Consider the following 21,216-nt stretch of genomic DNA (forward strand, 5'->3'; position numbering starts at 1 on the left):
GAACTTCATTTTGAGATTGCATAAGAATTCAAATTCCTCTCACATGCTAAAGAATACCTGAACCCTTTTGATTAAACCACTTTAGTTGTTATAATGAGACCATATTTGAAAGCCATCTGTGATTTTTCTGTTCTTACTCTGCAATGACCTTGGCAATGACAAGTTCAAAATAAAATGTATGCAAATTTTATAATGGAGAATGCGGGCATCGATCCCGCTACCTCTCGCATGCTAAGCGAGCGCTCTACCATTTGACCTAATTCCCCTGTGTTTTTATTCTGCATAACATGAAAAAAGTAACCTCACTGCCTTCCACACTTTATTTGAAGTCCAATTGCCCATAACAGTGTTCAGTTCACTCCTAACTTATGCCTTACCTCCACTTATGGGATGTTTTACAGTTCAGGTTGGCCTGTTTACTACTCGAATATGAGTGATATTGTGGTGTGTTCATCTAAACTCATACCCTACCTAATCTTGAAGTTAAATTTCCCACCAATGAGAAACCAAGGGAGATACCATTTTTGATAGTTATTGCATGTCTAATGCAAGAATAATCACCAGATTATGAGAGTCCAGCAAAAATGACTCCTTTTCGCCCAACGTGGGGCTCGAACCCACGACCCTGAGATTAAGCGTCTCATGCTCTACCGACTGAGCTAGCCAGGCTCCCACTTCAAGATGGTATGCAGACTAATCATTTTTTATGAAGGAAATCCATTCCTGGACAATTTTTGGGAGTTATTGCATGTCTAATGCAATATTAATCTCCATATTATGAGAGTCAATGCAATATTCAGGCAAAAATTACTCATTTTTGCCCAACGTGGGTCTCGAACCCACGACCATGAGATTAAGAGTCTCATGCTCTACCGACTGAGCTAGCCGGGTTCCCTCCTTAAGACAGTATGCAGACCAATCCCTTTTTATGAAGAAAATCAAATCCTGGATATTCCTCTACTCTTGTTTTGCAAGGAAAGCCAGATTTATACATCCTTCAGAGGACAGAGTGTCAAAAAAATAAGAGAAAATGAAAATGGAAGTTGTGAGAACTTCATTTTGAGATTGCATAAGAATTCAAATTCCTCTCACATGCTAAAGAATACCTGAACCCTTTTGATTAAACCACTTTAGTTGTTATAATGAGACCATATTTGAAAGCCATCTGTGATTTTTCTGTTCTTACTCTGCAATGACCTTGGCAATGACAAGTTAAAAATAAAATGTATGCAAATTTTATAATGGAGAATGCGGGCATCGATCCCGCTACCTCTCGCATGCTAAGCGAGCGCTCTACCATTTGAGCTAATTCCCCTGTGTTTTTAATCTGCATAACATGAAAAAAGTAACCTTACTGCCTTCCACACTTTTTTTGAAGTTCAATTGCCCATAACAGTGTTCAGTTCACTCCTAACTTATGCCTTACCTCCACTTATGGGATGTTTTACAGTTCAGGTTGGCCTGTTTACTACTCGAATATGAGTGATATTGTGGTGTGTTCATCTAGACTCATACCCTACCTAATCTTGAAGTTAAATTTCCCACCAATGAGAAACCAAGGGAGATACCATTTTTGATAGTTATTGCATGTCTAATGCAAGAATAATCACCAGATTATGAGAGTCCAGCAAAAATGACTCATTTTCGCCCAACGTGGGGCTCGAACCCACGATCCTGAGATTAAGAGTCTCATGCTCTACCGACTGAGCTAGCCGGGCTCCCACTTCAAGATGGTATGCAGACTAATCATTTTTTATGAAGGAAATCCATTCCTGGACAATTTTGGGGAGTTATTGCATGTCTAATGCAATATTAATCTCCATATTATGAGAGTCAATGCAATATTCAGGAAAAAAGTACTCATTTTCACCCAACGTGGGGCTCGAACCCATGACCATGAGATTAAGAGTCTCATGCTCTACTGACTGAGCTAGCCGGGTTCCCTCCTTAAGACAGTATGCAGACCAATCCCTTTTTGTGAAGAAAATCAAATCCTGGATATTCCTCTACTCTTGTTTTGCAAGGAAAGCCAGATTTATACATCCTTCAGAGGATAGAGTGTCAAAAAAATAAGAGAAAATGAAAATGGAAGTTGTGAGAACTTCATTTTGAGATTGCATAAGAATTCAAATTCCTCTCACATGCTAAAGAATACCTGAACCCTTTTGATTAAACCACTTTAGTTGTTATAATGAGACCATATTTGAAAGCCATCTGTGATTTTTCTGTTCTTACTCTGCAATGACCTTGGCAATGACAAGTTAAAAATAAAATGTATGCAAATTTTATAATGGAGAATGCGGGCATCGATCCCGCTACCTCTCGCATGGTAAGCGAGCGCTCTACCATTTGAGCGAATTCCCCTGTGTGTTTAAACTGCATAACATGAAAAAAGTAACCTCACTGCCTTCCACACTTTATTTGAAGTCCAATTGCCCATAACCGTGTTCAGTTCACTCCTAACTTATGCCTTACCTCCACTTATGGGATGTTTTACAGTTCAGTTTGGCCTGTTTACTACTCGAATATGAGTGATATTGTGGTGTGTTCATCTAGACTCATACCCTACCTAATCTTGAAGTTAAATTTCCCACCAATGAGAAACCAAGGGAGATACCATTTTTGATAGTTATTGCATGTCTAATGCAAGAATAATCACCAGATTATGAGAGTCCAGCAAAAATTACTCATTTTCGCCCAACGTGGGGCTCGAACCCACGACCCTGAGATTAAGAGTCTCATGCTCTACCGACTGAGCTAGCCGGGCTCCCACTTCAAGATGGTATGCAGACTAATCATTTTTTATGAAGGAAATCCATTCCTGGACAATTTTTTGGAGTTATTGCATGTCTAATGCAATATTAATCTCCATATTATGAGAGTCAATGCAATATTCAGGCAAAAATTACTCATTTTCGCCCAACGTGGGGCTCGAACCCACAACCATGAGATTAAGAGTCTCATGCTCTACCGACTGAGCTAGCCGGGTTCCCTCCTTAAGACAGTATGCAGACCAATCCCTTTTTGTGAAGAAAATCAAATCCTGGATATTCCTCTACTCTTGTTTTGTAAGGAAAGCCAGATTTATACATCCTTCAGAGGACAGAGTGTCAAAAAAAATAAGAGAAAATGAAAATGGAAGTTGTGAGAACTTCATTTTGAGATTGCATAAGAATTCAAATTCCTCTCACATGCTAAAGAATACCTGAACCCTTTTGATTAAACCACTTTAGTTGTTATAATGAGACCATATTTGAAAGCCATCTGTGATTTTTCTGTTCTTACTCTGCAATGACCTTGGCAATGACAAGTTAAAAATAAAATGTATGCAAATTTTATAATGGAGAATGCGGGCATCGATCCCGCTACCTCTCGCATGCTAAGCGAGCGCTCTACCATTTGACCTAATTCCCCTGTGTTTTTATTCTGCATAACATGAAAAAAGTAACCTCACTGCCTTCCACACTTTATTTGAAGTCCAATTGCCCATAACAGTGTTCAGTTCACTCCTAACTTATGCCTTACCTCCACTTATGGGATGTTTTACAGTTCAGGTTGGCCTGTTTACTACTCGAATATGAGTGATATTGTGGTGTGTTCATCTAAACTCATACCCTACCTAATCTTGAAGTTAAATTTCCCACCAATGAGAAACCAAGGGAGATACCATTTCTGATAGTTATTGCATGTCTAATGCAAGAATAATCACCAGATTATGAGAGTCCAGCAAAAATTACTCATTTTCGCCCAACGTGGGGCTCGAACCCACGACCCTGTGATTAAGAGTCTCATGCTCTACCGACTGAGCTAGCCGGGCTCCCACTTCAAGATGGTATGCAGACTAATCATTTTTTATGAAGGAAATCCATTCCTGGACAATTTTTGGGAGTTATTGCATGTCTAATGCAATATTAATCTCCATATTATGAGAGTCAATGCAATATTCAGGCAAAAATTACTCATTTTCGCCCAACGTGGGGCTCGAACCCACGACCATGAGATTAATAGTCTCATGCTCTACCGACTGAGCTAGCCGGGTTCCCTACTTAAGACAGTGTGCAGACCAATCCCTTTTTATGAAGAAAATCAAATCCTGGATATTCCTCTACTCTTGTTTTGCAAGGAAAGCCAGATTTAAAACATCCTTCAGAGGACAGAGTGTCAAAAAAAATAAGAGAAAATGAAAATGGAAGTTGTGAGAACTTCATTTTGAGATTGCATCAGAATTCAAATTCCTCTCACATGCTAAAGAATACCTGAACCCTTTTGATTAAACCACTTTAGTTGTTATAATGAGACCATATTTGAAAGCCATCTGTGATTTTTCTGTTCTTACTCTGCAATGACCTTGGCAATGACAAGTTAAAAATAAAATGTATGCAAATTTTATAATGGAGAATGCGGGCATCGATCCCGCTACCTATATTATGAGAGTCAATGCAATATTCAGGAAAAAATTACTCATTGTCGCCCAACGTGGGGCTCGAACCCACGACACTGGAATTAAGAGTCTCATTCTCTAACGACTGAGCTAGCCGGGCTCCCACTTCAAGATGGTATGCAGACTAATCATTTTTTATGAAGGAAATCCATTCCTGGACAATTTTTGGGAGTTATTGCATGTCTAATGCAATATTAATCTCCATATTATGAGAGTCAATGCAATATTCAGGAAAAAATTACTCATTTTCGCCCAACGTGGGGCTCGAACCCAGGACCATGAGATTAAGAGTCTCATGCTCTACCGACTGAGCTAGCCGGGTTCCCTCCTTAAGACAGTATGCAGACCAATCCCTTTTTGTGAAGAAAATCAAATCCTGGATATTCCTCTACTCTTGTTTTGCAAGGAAAGCCAGATTTATACATCCTTCAGAGGACAGAGTGTCAAAAAAAATAAGAGAAAATGAAAATGGAAGTTGTGAGAACTTCATTTTGAGATTGCATAAGAATTCAAATTCCTCTCACATGCTAAAGAATACCTGAACCCTTTTGATTAAACCACTTTAGTTGTTATAATGAGACCATATTTGAAAGCCATCTGTGATTTTTCTGTTCTTACTCTGCAATGACCTTGGCAATGACAAGTTAAAAATAAAATGTATGCAAATTTTATAATGGAGAATGCGGGCATCGATCCCGCTACCTCTCGCATGCTAAGCAAGCGCTCTACCATTTGAGCTAATTCCCCTGTGTTTTTAATCTGCATAACATGAAAAAAGTAACCTCACTGCCTTCCACACTTTATTTGAAGTCCAATTGCCCATAACAGTGTTCAGTTCACTCCTAACTTATGCCTTACCTCCACTTATGGGATGTTTTACAGTTCAGGTTGGCCTGTTTACTACTCGAATATGAGTGATATTGTGGTGTGTTCATCTAGACTCATACCCTACCTAATCTTGAAGTTAAATTTCCCACCAATGAGAAACCAAGGGAGATACCATTTTTGATAGTTATTGCATGTCTAATGCAAGAATAATCACCAGATTATGAGAGTCCAGCAAAAATTACTCATTTTACTCATTTTCGCCCAACGTGGGGCTCGAACCCTGAGATTAAGAGTCTCATGCTCTACCGACTGAGCTAGCCGGGCTCCCACTTCAAGATGGTATGCAGACTAATCATTTTTTATGAAGGAAATCCATTCCTGGACAATTTTGGGGAGTTATTGCAGGTCTAATGCAAGATTAATCTCCATATTATGAGAGTCAATGCAATATTCAGGCAAAAATTACTCGTTTTCACCCAACGTGGGGCTTGAACCCACGACCCTGAGATTAAGAGTCTCATGCTCTACCGACTGAGCTAGCCGGGCTCCCTCCTTAAGACATATGCAGACCAATCCCTTTTTGTGAAGAAAATCAAATCCTGGATATTCCTCTACTCTTGTTTTGTAAGGAAAGCCAGATTTATACATCCTTCAGAGGACAGAGTGTCAAAAAAAATAAGAGAAAATGAAAATGGAAGTTGTGAGAACTTCATTTTGAGATTGCATAAGAATTCAAATTCCTCTCACATGCTAAAGAATACCTGAACCCTTTTGATTAAACCACTTTAGTTGTTATAATGAGACCATATTTGAAAGCCATCTGTGATTTTTCTGTTCTTACTCTGCAATGACCTTGGCAATGACAAGTTAAAAATAAAATGTATGCACATTTTATAATGGAGAATGCGGGCATCGATCCCGCTACCTCTCGCATGCTAAGCGAGCGCTCTACCATTTGAGCTAATTCCCCTGTGTGTTTAATCTGCATAACATGAAAAAAGTAACCTCACTGCCTTCCACACTTTATTTGAAGTCCAATTGCCCATAACAGTGTTCAGTTCACTCCTAACTTATGCCTTACCTCCACTTATGGGATGTTTTACAGTTCAGGTTGGCCTGTTTACTACTCGAATATGAGTGATATTGTGGTGTGTTCATCTAGACTCATACCCTACCTAATCTTGAAGTTAAATTTCCCACCAATGAGAAACCAAGGGAGATACCATTTCTGATAGTTATTGCATGTCTAATGCAAGAATAATCACCAGATTATGAGAGTCCAGCAAAAATGACTCATTTTCGCCCAACGTGGGGCTCGAACCCACGACCCTGAGATTAAGAGTCTCATGCTCTACCGACTGAGCTAGCCGGGCTCCCACTTCAAGATGGTATGCAGACTAATCCTTTTTTATGAAGGAAATCCATTCCTGGACAATTTTTGGGAGTTATTGCATGTCTAATGCAATATTAATCTCAATATTATGAGAGTCAATGCAATATTCAGGCAAAAATTACTCATTTTCGCCCAACGTGGGGCTCGAACCCATGACCATGAGATTAAGAGTCTCATGCTCTACCGACTGAGCTAGCCGGGTTCCCTCCTTATGACAATATGCAGACCAATCCCTTTTTGTGAAGAAAATCAAATCCTGGATATTCCTCTACTCTTGTTTTGCAAGGAAAGCCAGATTTATACATCCTTCAGAGGACAGAGTGTCAAAAAAAATAAGAGAAAATGAAAATGGAAGTTGTGAGAACTTCATTTTGAGATTGCATAAGAATTCAAATTCCTCTCACATGCTAAAGAATACCTGAACCCTTTTGATTAAACCACTTTAGTTGTTATAATGAGACCATATTTGAAAGCCATCTGTGATTTTTCTGTTCTTACTCTGCAATGACCTTGGCAATGACAAGTTAAAAATAAAATGTATGCACATTTTATAATGGAGAATGCGGGCATCGATCCCGCTACCTCTCGCATGCTAAGCGAGCGCTCTACCATTTGAGCTAATTCCCCTGTGTGTTTAATCTGCATAACATGAAAAAAGTAACCTCACTGCCTTCCACACTTTATTTGAAGTCCAATTGCCCATAACAGTGTTCAGTTCACTCCTAACTTATGCCTTACCTCCACTTATGGGATGTTTTACAGTTCAGGTTGGCCTGTTTACTACTCGAATATGAGTGATATTGTGGTGTGTTCATCTAGACTCATACCCTACCTAATCTTGAAGTTAAATTTCCCACCAATGAGAAACCAAGGGAGATACCATTTTTGATAGTTATTGCATGTCTAATGCAAGAATAATCACCAGATTATGAGAGTCCAGCAAAAATTACTCATTTTCGCCCAACGTGGGGCTCGAACCCACGACCCTGAGAATAAGAGTCTCATGCTCTACCGACTGAGCTAGCCGGGCTCCCACTTCAAGATGGTATGCAGACTAATCATTTTTTATGAAGGAAATCCATTCCTGGACAATTTTTGGGAGTTATTGCATGTCTAATGCAAGATTAATCTCCATATTATGAGAGTCATTGCAATATTCAGGCAAAAATTACTCGTTTTCGCCCAACGTGGGGCTCGAACCCATAACCCTGAGATTAAGAGTCTCATGCTCTACCGACTGAGCTAGCCGGGTTCCCTCCTTAAGACAGTATGCAGACCAATCCCTTTTTGTGAAGAAAATCAAATCCTGGATATTCCTCTACTCTTGTTTTGCAAGGAAAGCCAGATTTATACATCCTTCAGAGGACAGAGTGTCAAAAAAAATAAGAGAAAATGAAAATTGAAGTTGTGAGAACTTCATTTTGAGATTGCATAAGAATTCAAATTCCTCTCACATGCTAAAGAATACCTGAACCCTTTTGATTAAACCACTTTAGTTGTTATAATGAGACCATATTTGAAAGCCATCTGTGATTTTTCTGTTCTTACTCTGCAATGACCTTGGCAATGACAAGTTAAAAATAAAATGTATGCAAATTTTATAATGGAGAATGCGGGCATCGATCCCGCTACCTCTCACATGCTAAGCGAGCGCTCTACCATTTGAGCTAATTCCCCTGTTTGTTTAATCTGCATAACATGAAAAAAGTAACCTCACTGCCTTCCACACTTTATTTGAAGTCCAATTGCCCATAACAGTGTTCAGTTCACTCCTAACTTATGCCTTACCTCCACTTATGGGATGTTTTACAGTTCAGGTTGGCCTGTTTACTACTCGAATATGAGCGATATTGTGGTGTGTTCATCTAGACTCATACCCTACCTAATCTTGAAGTTAAATTTCCCACCAATGAGAAACCAAGGGAGATACCATTTTTGATAGTTATTGCATGTCTAATGAAAGAATAATCACCAGATTATGAGAGTCCAGCAAAAATGACTCATTTTCGCCCAACGTGGGGCTCGAACCCACGACCCTGAGATTAAGAGTCTCATGCTCTACCGACTGAGCTAGCCGGGCTCCCACTTCAAGATGGTATGCAGACTAATCATTTTTTATGAAGGAAATCCATTCCTGTACAATTTTTGGGAGTTATTGCATGTCTAATGCAATATTAATCTCCATATTATGAGAGTCAATGCAATATTCAGGCCAAAATTACTCATTTTCGCCCAACGTGAGGCTCGAACCCACGACCATGAGATTATGAGTCTCATGCTCTACCGACTGAGCTAGCCGGGTTCCCTCCTTAACCAATCCCTTTTTGTGAAGAAAATCAAATCCTGGATATTCCTCTACTCTTGTTTTGCAAGGAAAGCCAGATTTATACATCCTTCAGAGGACAGAGTGTCAAAAAAAATAAGAGAAAATGAAAATGGAAGTTGTGAGAACTTCATTTTGAGATTGCATAAGAATTCAAATTCCTCTCACATGCTAAAGAATACCTGAACCCTTTTGATTAAACCACTTTAGTTGTTGGGGCTCGGACCCACGACCCTGAGATTAAGAGTCTCATGCTCTACCGACTGAGCTAGCCGGGCTCCCACTTCAAGATGGTATGCAGACTAATCATTTTTTATGAAGGAAATCCATTCCTGGACAATTTTTGGGAGTTATTGCATGTCTATTGCAAGATTAATCTCCATATTATGAGAGTCAATGCAATATTCAGGCAAAAATTACTCTTTTTCGCCCAACGTGGGGCTTGAACCCACGACCCTGAGATTAAGAGTCTCATGTTCTACCGACTGAGCTAGCCGGGCTCCCTCCTTAAGACAGTATGCAGACCAATCCCTTTTTGTGAAGAAAATCAAATCCTGGATATTCCTCTACTCTTGTTTTGCAAGGAAAGCCAGATTTATACATCCTTCAGAGGACAGAATGTCAAAAAAAATAAGAGAAAATGAATACGGAAGTTGTGAGAACTTCATTTTGAGATTGCATAAGAATTCAAATTCCTCTCACATGCTAAAGAATACCTGAACCCTTTTGATTAAACCACTTTAGTTGTTATAATGAGACCATATTTGAAAGCCATCTGTGATTTTTCTGTTCTTACTCTGCAATGACCTTGGCAATGACAAGTTAAAAATAAAATGTATGCAAATTTTATAATGGAGAATGCGGGCATCGATCCCGCTACCTCTCGCATGCTAAGCGAGCACTCTACCATTTGAGCTAATTCCCCTGTGTGTTTAATCTGCATAACATGAAAAAAGTAACCTCACTGCCTTCCACACTTTATTTGAAGTCCAATTGCCCATAACAGTGTTCAGTTCACTCCTAACTTATGCCTTACCTCCACTTATGGGATGTTTTACAGTTCAGGTTGGCCTGTTTACTACTCGAATATGAGTGATATTGTGGTGTCTTCATCTAGACTCATACCCTACCTAATCTTGAAGTTAAATTTCCCACCAATGAGAAACCAAGGGAGATACCATTTTTGATAGTTATTGCATGTCTAATGCAAGAATAATCACCAGATTAGGAGAGTCCAGCAAAAATTACTCATTTTCGCCCAACGTGGGGCTCGAACCCACGACCCTGAGATTAAGAGTCTCATGCTCTACCGACTGAGCTAGCCGGGCTCCCACTTCAAGATGGTATGCAGACTAATCATTTTTTATGAAGGAAATCCATTCCTGGACAATTTTTGGGAGTTATTGCATGTCTAATGCAAGATTAATCTCCATATTATGAGAGTCATTGCAATATTCAGGCAAAAATTACTCGTTTTCGCCCAACGTGGGGCTCGAACCCATAACCCTGAGATTAAGAGTCTCATGCTCTACCGACTGAGCTAGCCGGGTTCCCTCCTTAAGACAGTATGCAGACCAATCCCTTTTTGTGAAGAAAATCAAATCCTGGATATTCCTCTACTCTTGTTTTGCAAGGAAAGCCAGATTTATACATCCTTCAGAGGACAGAGTGTCAAAAAAAATAAGAGAAAATGAAAATGGAAGTTGTGAGAACTTCATTTTGAGATTGCATAAGAATTCAAATTCCTCTCACATGCTAAAGAATACCTGAACCCTTTTGATTAAACCACTTTAGCTGTTATAATGAGACCATATTTGAAAGCCATCTGTGATTTTTCTGTTCTTACTCTGCAATGACCTTGGCAATGACAAGTTAAAAATAAAATGTATGCAAATTTTATAATGGAGAATGCGGGCATCGATCCCCCTACCTCTCACATGCTAAGCGAGCGCTCTACCATTTGAGCTAAGTCCCCTGTGTTTTTAATCTGCATAACATGAAAAAAGTAACCTCACTGCCTTCCACACTTTATTTGAAGTCCAATTGCCCATAACAGTGTTCAGTTCACTCCTAACTTATGCCTTACCTCCACTTATGGGATGTTTTACAGTTCAGGTTGGCCTGTTTACTACTCGAATATGAGTGATATTGTGGTGTGTTCATCTAGACTCATACCCTACCTAATCTTGAAGTTAAATTTCCCACCAATGAGAAACCAAGGGAGATACCATTTTTGATAGTTATTGCATGTCTAATGCAAGAATAATCACCAGATTATGAGAGTCCAGCAAAAATTACTCATTTTCGCCCAACATGGGGCTCGAACCCACGACCCTGAGAATAAGAGTCTCATGCTCTACCGACTGAGCTAGCCGGGCTCCCACTTCAAGATGGTATGCAGACTAATCATTTTTTATGAAGGAAATCCATTCCTGGACAATTTTTGGGAGTTATTGCATGTCTAATGCAAGATTAATCTCCATATTATGAGAGTCATTGCAATATTCAGGCAAAAATTACTCGTTTTCGCCCAACGTGGGGCTCGAACCCATAACCCTGAGATTAAGAGTCTCATGCTCTACCGACTGAGCTAGCCGGGTTCCCTCCTTAAGACAGTATGCAGACCAATCCCTTTTTGTGAAGAAAATCAAATCCTGGATATTCCTCTACTCTTGTTTTGCAAGGAAAGCCAGATTTATACATCCTTCAGAGGACAGAGTGTCAAAAAAAATAAGAGAAAATGAAAATTGAAGTTGTGAGAACTTCATTTTGAGATTGCATAAGAATTCAAATTCCTCTCACATGCTAAAGAATACCTGAACCCTTTTGATTAAACCACTTTAGTTGTTATAATGAGACCATATTTGAAAGCCATCTGTGATTTTTCTGTTCTTACTCTGCAATGACCTTGGCAATGACAAGTTAAAAATAAAATGTATGCAAATTTTATAATGGAGAATGCGGGCATCGATCCCGCTACCTCTCACATGCTAAGCGAGCGCTCTACCATTTGAGCTAATTCCCCTGTTTGTTTAATCTGCATAACATGAAAAAAGTAACCTCACTGCCTTCCACACTTTATTTGAAGTCCAATTGCCCATAACAGTGTTCAGTTCACTCCTAACTTATGCCTTACCTCCACTTATGGGATGTTTTACAGTTCAGGTTGGCCTGTTTACTACTCGAATATGAGCGATATTGTGGTGTGTTCATCTAGACTCATACCCTACCTAATCTTGAAGTTAAATTTCCCACCAATGAGAAACCAAGGGAGATACCATTTTTGATAGTTATTGCATGTCTAATGAAAGAATAATCACCAGATTATGAGAGTCCAGCAAAAATGACTCATTTTCGCCCAACGTGGGGCTCGAACCCACGACCCTGAGATTAAGAGTCTCATGCTCTACCGACTGAGCTAGCCGGGCTCCCACTTCAAGATGGTATGCAGACTAATCATTTTTTATGAAGGAAATCCATTCCTGTACAATTTTTGGGAGTTATTGCATGTCTAATGCAATATTAATCTCCATATTATGAGAGTCAATGCAATATTCAGGCCAAAATTACTCATTTTCGCCCAACGTGAGGCTCGAACCCACGACCATGAGATTATGAGTCTCATGCTCTACCGACTGAGCTAGCCGGGTTCCCTTCTTAAGACAGTATGCAGACCAATCCCTTTTTGTGAAGAAAATCAAATCCTGGATATTCCTCTACTCTTGTTTTGCAAGGAAAGCCAGATTTATACATCCTTCAGAGGACAGAGTGTCAAAAAAAATAAGAGAAAATGAAAATGGAAGTTGTGAGAACTTCATTTTGAGATTGCATAAGAATTCAAATTCCTCTCACATGCTAAAGAATACCTGAACCCTTTTGATTAAACCACTTTAGTTGTTATAATGAGACCATATTTGAAAGCCATCTGTGATTTTTCTGTTCTTACTCTGCAATGACCTTGGCAATGACAAGTTAAAAATAAAATGTATGCAAATTTTATAATGGAGAATGCGGGCATCGATCCCGCTACCTCTCACATGCTAAGCGAGCGCTCTAACATTTGAGCTAATTCCCCTGTTTGTTTAATCTGCATAACATGAAAAAAGTAACCTCACTGCCTTCCACACTTTATTTGAAGTCCAATTGCCCATAACAGTGTTCAGTTCACTCCTAACTTATGCCTTACCTCCACTTATGGGATGTTTTACAGTTCAGGTTGGCCTGTTTACTACTCGAATATGAGCGATATTGTGGTGTGTTCATCTAGACTCATACCCTACCTAATCTTGAAGTTAAATTTCCCACCAATGAGAAACCAAGGGAGATACCATTTTTGATAGTTATTGCATGTCTAATGAAAGAATAATCACCAGATTATGAGAGTCCAGCAAAAATGACTCATTTTCGCCCAACGTGGGGCTCGAACCCACGACCCTGAGATTAAGAGTCTCATGCTCTACCGACTGAGCTAGCCGGGCTCCCACTTCAAGATGGTATGCAGACTAATCATTTTTTATGAAGGAAATCCATTCCTGTACAATTTTTGGGAGTTATTGCATGTCTAATGCAATATTAATCTCCATATTATGAGAGTCAATGCAATATTCAGGCCAAAATTACTCATTTTCGCCCAACGTGAGGCTCGAACCCACGACCATGAGATTATGAGTCTCATGCTCTACCGACTGAGCTAGCCGGGTTCCCTCCTTAACCAATCCCTTTTTGTGAAGAAAATCAAATCCTGGATATTCCTCTACTCTTGTTTTGCAAGGAAAGCCAGATTTATACATCCTTCAGAGGACAGAGTGTCAAAAAAAATAAGAGAAAATGAAAATGGAAGTTGTGAGAACTTCATTTTGAGATTGCATAAGAATTCAAATTCCTCTCACATGCTAAAGAATACCTGAACCCTTTTGATTAAACCACTTTAGTTGTTGGGGCTCGGACCCACGACCCTGAGATTAAGAGTCTCATGCTCTACCGACTGAGCTAGCCGGGCTCCCACTTCAAGATGGTATGCAGACTAATCATTTTTTATGAAGGAAATCCATTCCTGGACAATTTTTGGGAGTTATTGCATGTCTATTGCAAGATTAATCTCCATATTATGAGAGTCAATGCAATATTCAGGCAAAAATTACTCTTTTTCGCCCAACGTGGGGCTTGAACCCACGACCCTGAGATTAAGAGTCTCATGTTCTACCGACTGAGCTAGCCGGGCTCCCTCCTTAAGACAGTATGCAGACCAATCCCTTTTTGTGAAGAAAATCAAATCCTGGATATTCCTCTACTCTTGTTTTGCAAGGAAAGCCAGATTTATACATCCTTCAGAGGACAGAATGTCAAAAAAAATAAGAGAAAATGAATACGGAAGTTGTGAGAACTTCATTTTGAGATTGCATAAGAATTCAAATTCCTCTCACATGCTAAAGAATACCTGAACCCTTTTGATTAAACCACTTTAGTTGTTATAATGAGACCATATTTGAAAGCCATCTGTGATTTTTCTGTTCTTACTCTGCAATGACCTTGGCAATGACAAGTTAAAAATAAAATGTATGCAAATTTTATAATGGAGAATGCGGGCATCGATCCCGCTACCTCTCACATGCTAAGCGAGCGCTCTACCATTTGAGCTAATTCCCCTGTTTGTTTAATCTGCATAACATGAAAAAAGTAACCTCACTGCCTTCCACACTTTATTTGAAGTCCAATTGCCCATAACAGTGTTCAGTTCACTCCTAACTTATGCCTTACCTCCACTTATGGGATGTTTTACAGTTCAGGTTGGCCTGTTTACTACTCGAATATGAGCGATATTGTGGTGTGTTCATCTAGACTCATACCCTACCTAATCTTGAAGTTAAATTTCCCACCAATGAGAAACCAAGGGAGATACCATTTTTGATAGTTATTGCATGTCTAATGAAAGAATAATCACCAGATTATGAGAGTCCAGCAAAAATGACTCATTTTCGCCCAACGTGGGGCTCGAACCCACGACCCTGAGATTAAGAGTCTCATGCTCTACCGACTGAGCTAGCCGGGCTCCCACTTCAAGATGGTATGCAGACTAATCATTTTTTATGAAGGAAATCCATTCCTGTACAATTTTTGGGAGTTATTGCATGTCTAATGCAATATTAATCTCCATATTATGAGAGTCAATGCAATATTCAGGCCAAAATTACTCATTTTCGCCCAACGTGAGGCTCGAACCCACGACCATGAGATTATGAGTCTCATGCTCTACCGACTGAGCTAGCCGGGTTCCCTTCTTAAGACAGTATGCAGACCAATCCCTTTTTGTGAAGAAAATCAAATCCTGGATATTCCTCTACTCTTGTTTTGCAAGGAAAGCCAGATTTATACATCCTTCAGAGGACAGAGTGTCAAAAAAAATAAGAGAAAATGAAAATGGAAGTTGTGAGAACTTCATTTTGAGATTGCATAAGAATTCAAATTCCTCTCACATGCTAAAGAATACCTGAACCCTTTTGATTAAACCACTTTAGTTGTTATAATGAGACCATATTTGAAAGCCATCTGTGATTTTTCTGTTCTTACTCTGCAATGACCTTGGCAATGACAAGTTAAAAATAAAATGTATGCAAATTTTATAATGGAGAATGCGGGCATCGATCCCGCTACCTCTCACATGCTAAGCGAGCGCTCTAACATTTGAGCTAATTCCCCTGTTTGTTTAATCTGCATAACATGAAAAAAGTAACCTCACTGCCTTCCACACTTTATTTGAAGTCCAATTGCCCATAACAGTGTTCAGTTCACTCCTAACTTATGCCTTACCTCCACTTATGGGATGTTTTACAGTTCAGGTTGGCCTGTTTACTACTCGAATATGAGCGATATTGTGGTGTGTTCATCTAGACTCATACCCTACCTAATCTTGAAGTTAAATTTCCCACCAATGAGAAACCAAGGGAGATACCATTTTTGATAGTTATTGCATGTCTAATGAAAGAATAATCACCAGATTATGAGAGTCCAGCAAAAATGACTCATTTTCGCCCAACGTGGGGCTCGAACCCACGACCCTGAGATTAAGAGTCTCATGCTCTACCGACTGAGCTAGCCGGGCTCCCACTTCAAGATGGTATGCAGACTAATCATTTTTTATGAAGGAAATCCATTCCTGTACAATTTTTGGGAGTTATTGCATGTCTAATGCAATATTAATCTCCATATTATGAGAGTCAATGCAATATTCAGGCCAAAATTACTCATTTTCGCCCAACGTGAGGCTCGAACCCACGACCATGAGATTATGAGTCTCATGCTCTACCGACTGAGCTAGCCGGGTTCCCTCCTTAACCAATCCCTTTTTGTGAAGAAAATCAAATCCTGGATATTCCTCTACTCTTGTTTTGCAAGGAAAGCCAGATTTATACATCCTTCAGAGGACAGAGTGTCAAAAAAAATAAGAGAAAATGAAAATGGAAGTTGTGAGAACTTCATTTTGAGATTGCATAAGAATTCAAATTCCTCTCACATGCTAAAGAATACCTGAACCCTTTTGATTAAACCACTTTAGTTGTTGGGGCTCGGACCCACGACCCTGAGATTAAGAGTCTCATGCTCTACCGACTGAGCTAGCCGGGCTCCCACTTCAAGATGGTATGCAGACTAATCATTTTTTATGAAGGAAATCCATTCCTGGACAATTTTTGGGAGTTATTGCATGTCTATTGCAAGATTAATCTCCATATTATGAGAGTCAATGCAATATTCAGGCAAAAATTACTCTTTTTCGCCCAACGTGGGGCTTGAACCCACGACCCTGAGATTAAGAGTCTCATGTTCTACCGACTGAGCTAGCCGGGCTCCCTCCTTAAGACAGTATGCAGACCAATCCCTTTTTGTGAAGAAAATCAAATCCTGGATATTCCTCTACTCTTGTTTTGCAAGGAAAGCCAGATTTATACATCCTTCAGAGGACAGAATGTCAAAAAAAATAAGAGAAAATGAATACGGAAGTTGTGAGAACTTCATTTTGAGATTGCATAAGAATTCAAATTCCTCTCACATGCTAAAGAATACCTGAACCCTTTTGATTAAACCACTTTAGTTGTTATAATGAGACCATATTTGAAAGCCATCTGTGATTTTTCTGTTCTTACTCTGCAATGACCTTGGCAATGACAAGTTAAAAATAAAATGTATGCAAATTTTATAATGGAGAATGCGGGCATCGATCCCGCTACCTCTCGCATGCTAAGCGAGCACTCTACCATTTGAGCTAATTCCCCTGTGTGTTTAATCTGCATAACATGAAAAAAGTAACCTCACTGCCTTCCACACTTTATTTGAAGTCCAATTGCCCATAACAGTGTTCAGTTCACTCCTAACTTATGCCTTACCTCCACTTATGGGATGTTTTACAGTTCAGGTTGGCCTGTTTACTACTCGAATATGAGTGATATTGTGGTGTCTTCATCTAGACTCATACCCTACCTAATCTTGAAGTTAAATTTCCCACCAATGAGAAACCAAGGGAGATACCATTTTTGATAGTTATTGCATGTCTAATGCAAGAATAATCACCAGATTAGGAGAGTCCAGCAAAAATTACTCATTTTCGCCCAACGTGGGGCTCGAACCCACGACCCTGAGATTAAGAGTCTCATGCTCTACCGACTGAGCTAGCCGGGCTCCCACTTCAAGATGGTATGCAGACTAATCATTTTTTATGAAGGAAATCCATTCCTGGACAATTTTTGGGAGTTATTGCATGTCTAATGCAAGATTAATCTCCATATTATGAGAGTCAATGCAATATTCAGGCAAAAATTACTCGTTTTCGCCCAACGTGGGGCGAAAAACCCACAACCCTGAGATTAAGAGTCTCATGCTCTACCGACTGAGCTAGCCGGATTCCCTCCTTAAGACAGTATGCAGACCAATCCCTTTTTGTGAAGAAAATCAAATCCTGGATATTCCTCTACTCTTGTTTTGTAAGGAAAGCCAGATTTATACATCCTTCAGAGGACAGAGTGTCAAAAAAAATAAGAGAAAATGAAAATGGAAGTTGTGAGAACTTCATTTTGAGATTGCATAAGAATTCAAATTCCTCTCACATGCTAAAGAATACCTGAACCCTTTTGATTAAACCACTTTAGTTGTTATAATGAGACCATATTTGAAAGCCATCTGTGATTTTTCTGTTCTTACTCTGCAATGACCTTGGCAATGACAAGTTAAAAATAAAATGTATGCAAATTTTATAATGGAGAATGCGGGCATCGATCCCGCTACCTCTCGCATGCTAAGCGAGCGCTCTACCATTTGAGCTAATTCCCCTGTGTGTTTAATCTGCATAACATGAAAAAAGTAACCTCACTGCCTTCCACACTTTATTTGAAGTCCAATTGCCCATAACAGTGTTCAGTTCACTCCTAACTTATGCCTTACCTCCACTTATGGGATCTTTTACAGTTCAGGTTGGCCTGTTTACTACTCGAATATGAGTGATATTGTGGTGTGTTCATCTAGACTCATACCCTACCTAATCTTGAAGTTAAATTTCACACCAATGAGAAACCAAGGGAGATACCATTTTTGATAGTTATTGCATGTCTAATGCAAGAATAATCACCAGATTATGAGAGTCCAGCAAAAATGACTCATTTTCGCCCAACGTGGGGCTCGAACCCACGACCCTGAGATTAAGAGTCTCATGCTCTACCGACTGAGCTAGCCGGGTTCCCACTTCAAGATGGTATGCAGACTAATCATTTTTTATGAAGGAAATCCATTCCTGGACAATTTTTGGGAGTTATTGCATGTCTAATGCAATATTAATCTCCATATTATGAGAGTCAATGCAATATTCAGGCAAAAATTACTCATTTTCGCCCAACGTGGGGCTCGAACCCACGACCATGAGATTAAGAGTCTCATGCTCTACCGACTGAGCTAGCCGGGTTCCCTCCTTAAGACAGTATGCAGACCAATCCCTTTTTGTGAAGAAAATCAAATCCTGGATATTCCTCTACTCTTGTTTTGCAAGGAAATCCAGATTTATACATCCTTCAGAGGACAGAGTGTCAAAAAAAATAAGAGAAAATGAAAATGGAAGTTGTGAGAACTTCATTTTGAGATTGCATAAGAATTCAAATTCCTCTCACATGCTAAAGAATACCTGAACCCTTTTGATTAAACCACTTTAGTTGTTATAATGAGACCATATTTGAAAGCCATCTGTGATTTTTCTGTTCTTACTCTGCAATGACCTTGGCAATGACAAGTTAAAAATAAAATGTATGCAAATTTTATAATGGAGAATGCGGGCATCGATCCCGCTACCTCTCGCATGCTAAGCGAGCACTCTACCATTTGAGCTAATTCCCCTGTGTTTTTAATCTGCATAACATGAAAAAAGTAACCTCACTGCCTTCCACACTTTATTTGAAGTCCAATTGCCCATAACAGTGTTCAGTTCACTCCTAACTTATGCCTTACCTCCACTTATGGGATGTTTTACAGTTCAGGTTGGCCTGTTTACTACTCGAATATGAGTGATATTGTGGTGTGTTCATCTAGACTCATACCCTACCTAATCTTGAAGTTAAATTTCCCACCAATGAGAAACCAAGGGAGATACCATTTTTGATAGTTATTGCATGTCTAATGCAAGAATAATCACCAGATTATGAGAGTCCAGCAAAAATGACTCATTTTTGCCCAACGTGGGGCTCGAACCCACGACCCTGAGATTAAGAGTCTCATGCTCTACCGACTGAGCTAGCCGGGCTCCCACTTCAAAATGGTATGCAGACTAATCATTTTTTATGAAGGAAATCCATTCCTGGACAATTTTTGGGAGTTATTTCATGTCTAATGCAAGATTAATCTCCATATTATGAGAGTCAATGCAATATTCAGGCAAAAATTACTCGTTTTCGCCCAACATGGGGCTCGAACCCACAACCCTGAGATTAAGAGTCTCATGCTCTACCGACTGAGCTAGCCGGGCTCCCTCCTTAAGACAGTATGCAGACCAATCCCTTTTTGTGAAGAAAATCAAATCCTGGATATTCCTCTACTCTTGTTTTGCAAGGAAAGCCAGATTTATACATCCTTCAGAGGACAGAATGTCAAAAAAAATAAGAGAAAATGAAAACGGAAGTTGTGAGAACTTCATTTTGAGATTGCATAAGAATTCAAATTCCTCTCACATGCTAAAGAATACCTGAACCCTTTTGATTAAACCACTTTAGTTGTTATAATGAGACCATATTTGAAAGCCATCTGTGATTTTTCTGTTCTTACTCTGCAATGACCTTGGCAATGACAAGTTAAAAATAAAATGTATGCAAATTTTATAATGGAGAATGCGGGCATCGATCCCGCTACCTCTCGCATGCTAAGCGAGCACTCTACCATTTGAGCTAATTCCCCTGTGTGTTTAATCTGCATAACATGAAAAAAGTAACCTCACTGCCTTCCACACTTTATTTGAAGTCCAATTGCCCAAAACAGTGTTCAGTTCACTCCTAACTTATGCCTTACCTCCACTTATGGGATGTTTTACAGTTCAGGTTGGCCTGTTTACTACTCGAATATGAGTGATATTGTGGTGTGTTCATCTAGACTCATACCCTACCTAATCTTGAAGTTAAATTTCCCACCAATGAGAAACCAAGGGAGATACCATTTTTGATAGTTATTGCATGTCTAATGCAAGAATAATCACCAGATTATGAGACTCCAGCAAAAATGACTCATTTTCACCCAACGTGGGGCTCGAACCCACGACCCTGAGATTAAGAGTCTCATGCTCTACCGACTGAGCTAGCCGGGCTCCCACTTCAAGATGGTATGCAGACTAATCATTTTTTATGAAGGAAATCCATTCCTGGACAATTTTTGGGAGTTATTGCATGTCTAATGCAAGATTAATCTCCATATTATGAGAGTCAATGCAATATTCAGGCAAAAATTACTCGTTTTCGCCCAACGTGGGGCTCAAACCCACAACCCTGAGATTAAGAGTCTCATGCTCTGCTGACTGAGCTAGCCGGGTTCCCTCCTTAAGACAGTATGCAGACCAATCCCTTTTTGTGAAGAAAATCAAATCCTGGATATTCCTCTACTCTTGTTTTGTAAGGAAAGCCAGATTTATACATCCTTCAGAGGACAGAGTGTCAAAAAAAATAAGAGAAAATGAAAATGGAAGTTGTGAGAACTTCATTTTGAGATTGCATAAGAATT

General features: G+C 39.5%; 20 non-coding genes across 20 annotated transcripts; all 20 read right to left on the reverse strand.

Annotated features, from left to right (window-relative positions):
- Nucleotides 1-1,242: 1,242 nt before the first annotated feature.
- On the reverse strand, nt 1,243-1,315 carry TRNAA-AGC (transfer RNA alanine (anticodon AGC)). Its single transcript has one exon. It is a non-coding gene; the product is annotated as a tRNA-Ala (tRNA).
- A 1,379-nt stretch (nt 1,316-2,694) lies between these two features.
- Nucleotides 2,695-2,767, reverse strand: TRNAK-CUU (transfer RNA lysine (anticodon CUU)). The gene has a single exon. It is a non-coding gene; the product is annotated as a tRNA-Lys (tRNA).
- A 1,199-nt stretch (nt 2,768-3,966) lies between these two features.
- On the reverse strand, nt 3,967-4,039 carry TRNAN-AUU (transfer RNA asparagine (anticodon AUU)). Its single transcript has one exon. It is a non-coding gene; the product is annotated as a tRNA-Asn (tRNA).
- Nucleotides 4,040-6,166: 2,127 nt separating this feature from the next.
- On the reverse strand, nt 6,167-6,239 carry TRNAA-AGC (transfer RNA alanine (anticodon AGC)). Its single transcript has one exon. It is a non-coding gene; the product is annotated as a tRNA-Ala (tRNA).
- A 330-nt stretch (nt 6,240-6,569) lies between these two features.
- Nucleotides 6,570-6,642, reverse strand: TRNAK-CUU (transfer RNA lysine (anticodon CUU)). The gene has a single exon. It is a non-coding gene; the product is annotated as a tRNA-Lys (tRNA).
- Nucleotides 6,643-7,216: 574 nt separating this feature from the next.
- Nucleotides 7,217-7,289, reverse strand: TRNAA-AGC (transfer RNA alanine (anticodon AGC)). The gene has a single exon. It is a non-coding gene; the product is annotated as a tRNA-Ala (tRNA).
- A 1,380-nt stretch (nt 7,290-8,669) lies between these two features.
- On the reverse strand, nt 8,670-8,742 carry TRNAK-CUU (transfer RNA lysine (anticodon CUU)). The gene has a single exon. It is a non-coding gene; the product is annotated as a tRNA-Lys (tRNA).
- A 149-nt stretch (nt 8,743-8,891) lies between these two features.
- TRNAM-CAU (transfer RNA methionine (anticodon CAU)) lies at nt 8,892-8,964 on the reverse strand. Its single transcript has one exon. It is a non-coding gene; the product is annotated as a tRNA-Met (tRNA).
- Nucleotides 8,965-10,240: 1,276 nt separating this feature from the next.
- Nucleotides 10,241-10,313, reverse strand: TRNAK-CUU (transfer RNA lysine (anticodon CUU)). Its single transcript has one exon. It is a non-coding gene; the product is annotated as a tRNA-Lys (tRNA).
- Nucleotides 10,314-12,340: 2,027 nt separating this feature from the next.
- On the reverse strand, nt 12,341-12,413 carry TRNAK-CUU (transfer RNA lysine (anticodon CUU)). Its single transcript has one exon. It is a non-coding gene; the product is annotated as a tRNA-Lys (tRNA).
- A 149-nt stretch (nt 12,414-12,562) lies between these two features.
- TRNAM-CAU (transfer RNA methionine (anticodon CAU)) lies at nt 12,563-12,635 on the reverse strand. The gene has a single exon. It is a non-coding gene; the product is annotated as a tRNA-Met (tRNA).
- A 755-nt stretch (nt 12,636-13,390) lies between these two features.
- Nucleotides 13,391-13,463, reverse strand: TRNAK-CUU (transfer RNA lysine (anticodon CUU)). The gene has a single exon. It is a non-coding gene; the product is annotated as a tRNA-Lys (tRNA).
- A 149-nt stretch (nt 13,464-13,612) lies between these two features.
- Nucleotides 13,613-13,685, reverse strand: TRNAM-CAU (transfer RNA methionine (anticodon CAU)). The gene has a single exon. It is a non-coding gene; the product is annotated as a tRNA-Met (tRNA).
- A 1,276-nt stretch (nt 13,686-14,961) lies between these two features.
- TRNAK-CUU (transfer RNA lysine (anticodon CUU)) lies at nt 14,962-15,034 on the reverse strand. The gene has a single exon. It is a non-coding gene; the product is annotated as a tRNA-Lys (tRNA).
- Nucleotides 15,035-15,183: 149 nt separating this feature from the next.
- Nucleotides 15,184-15,256, reverse strand: TRNAM-CAU (transfer RNA methionine (anticodon CAU)). The gene has a single exon. It is a non-coding gene; the product is annotated as a tRNA-Met (tRNA).
- A 755-nt stretch (nt 15,257-16,011) lies between these two features.
- On the reverse strand, nt 16,012-16,084 carry TRNAK-CUU (transfer RNA lysine (anticodon CUU)). Its single transcript has one exon. It is a non-coding gene; the product is annotated as a tRNA-Lys (tRNA).
- Nucleotides 16,085-16,233: 149 nt separating this feature from the next.
- TRNAM-CAU (transfer RNA methionine (anticodon CAU)) lies at nt 16,234-16,306 on the reverse strand. Its single transcript has one exon. It is a non-coding gene; the product is annotated as a tRNA-Met (tRNA).
- Nucleotides 16,307-17,582: 1,276 nt separating this feature from the next.
- Nucleotides 17,583-17,655, reverse strand: TRNAK-CUU (transfer RNA lysine (anticodon CUU)). The gene has a single exon. It is a non-coding gene; the product is annotated as a tRNA-Lys (tRNA).
- Nucleotides 17,656-18,230: 575 nt separating this feature from the next.
- On the reverse strand, nt 18,231-18,303 carry TRNAA-AGC (transfer RNA alanine (anticodon AGC)). The gene has a single exon. It is a non-coding gene; the product is annotated as a tRNA-Ala (tRNA).
- A 1,380-nt stretch (nt 18,304-19,683) lies between these two features.
- TRNAK-CUU (transfer RNA lysine (anticodon CUU)) lies at nt 19,684-19,756 on the reverse strand. Its single transcript has one exon. It is a non-coding gene; the product is annotated as a tRNA-Lys (tRNA).
- Nucleotides 19,757-21,216: the final 1,460 nt, after the last annotated feature.

This window comes from Lissotriton vulgaris, chromosome 1_1, assembly GCF_964263255.1.
Source record: "Lissotriton vulgaris chromosome 1_1, aLisVul1.2, whole genome shotgun sequence".
Lineage (NCBI taxonomy): Eukaryota > Metazoa > Chordata > Amphibia > Caudata > Salamandridae > Lissotriton > Lissotriton vulgaris.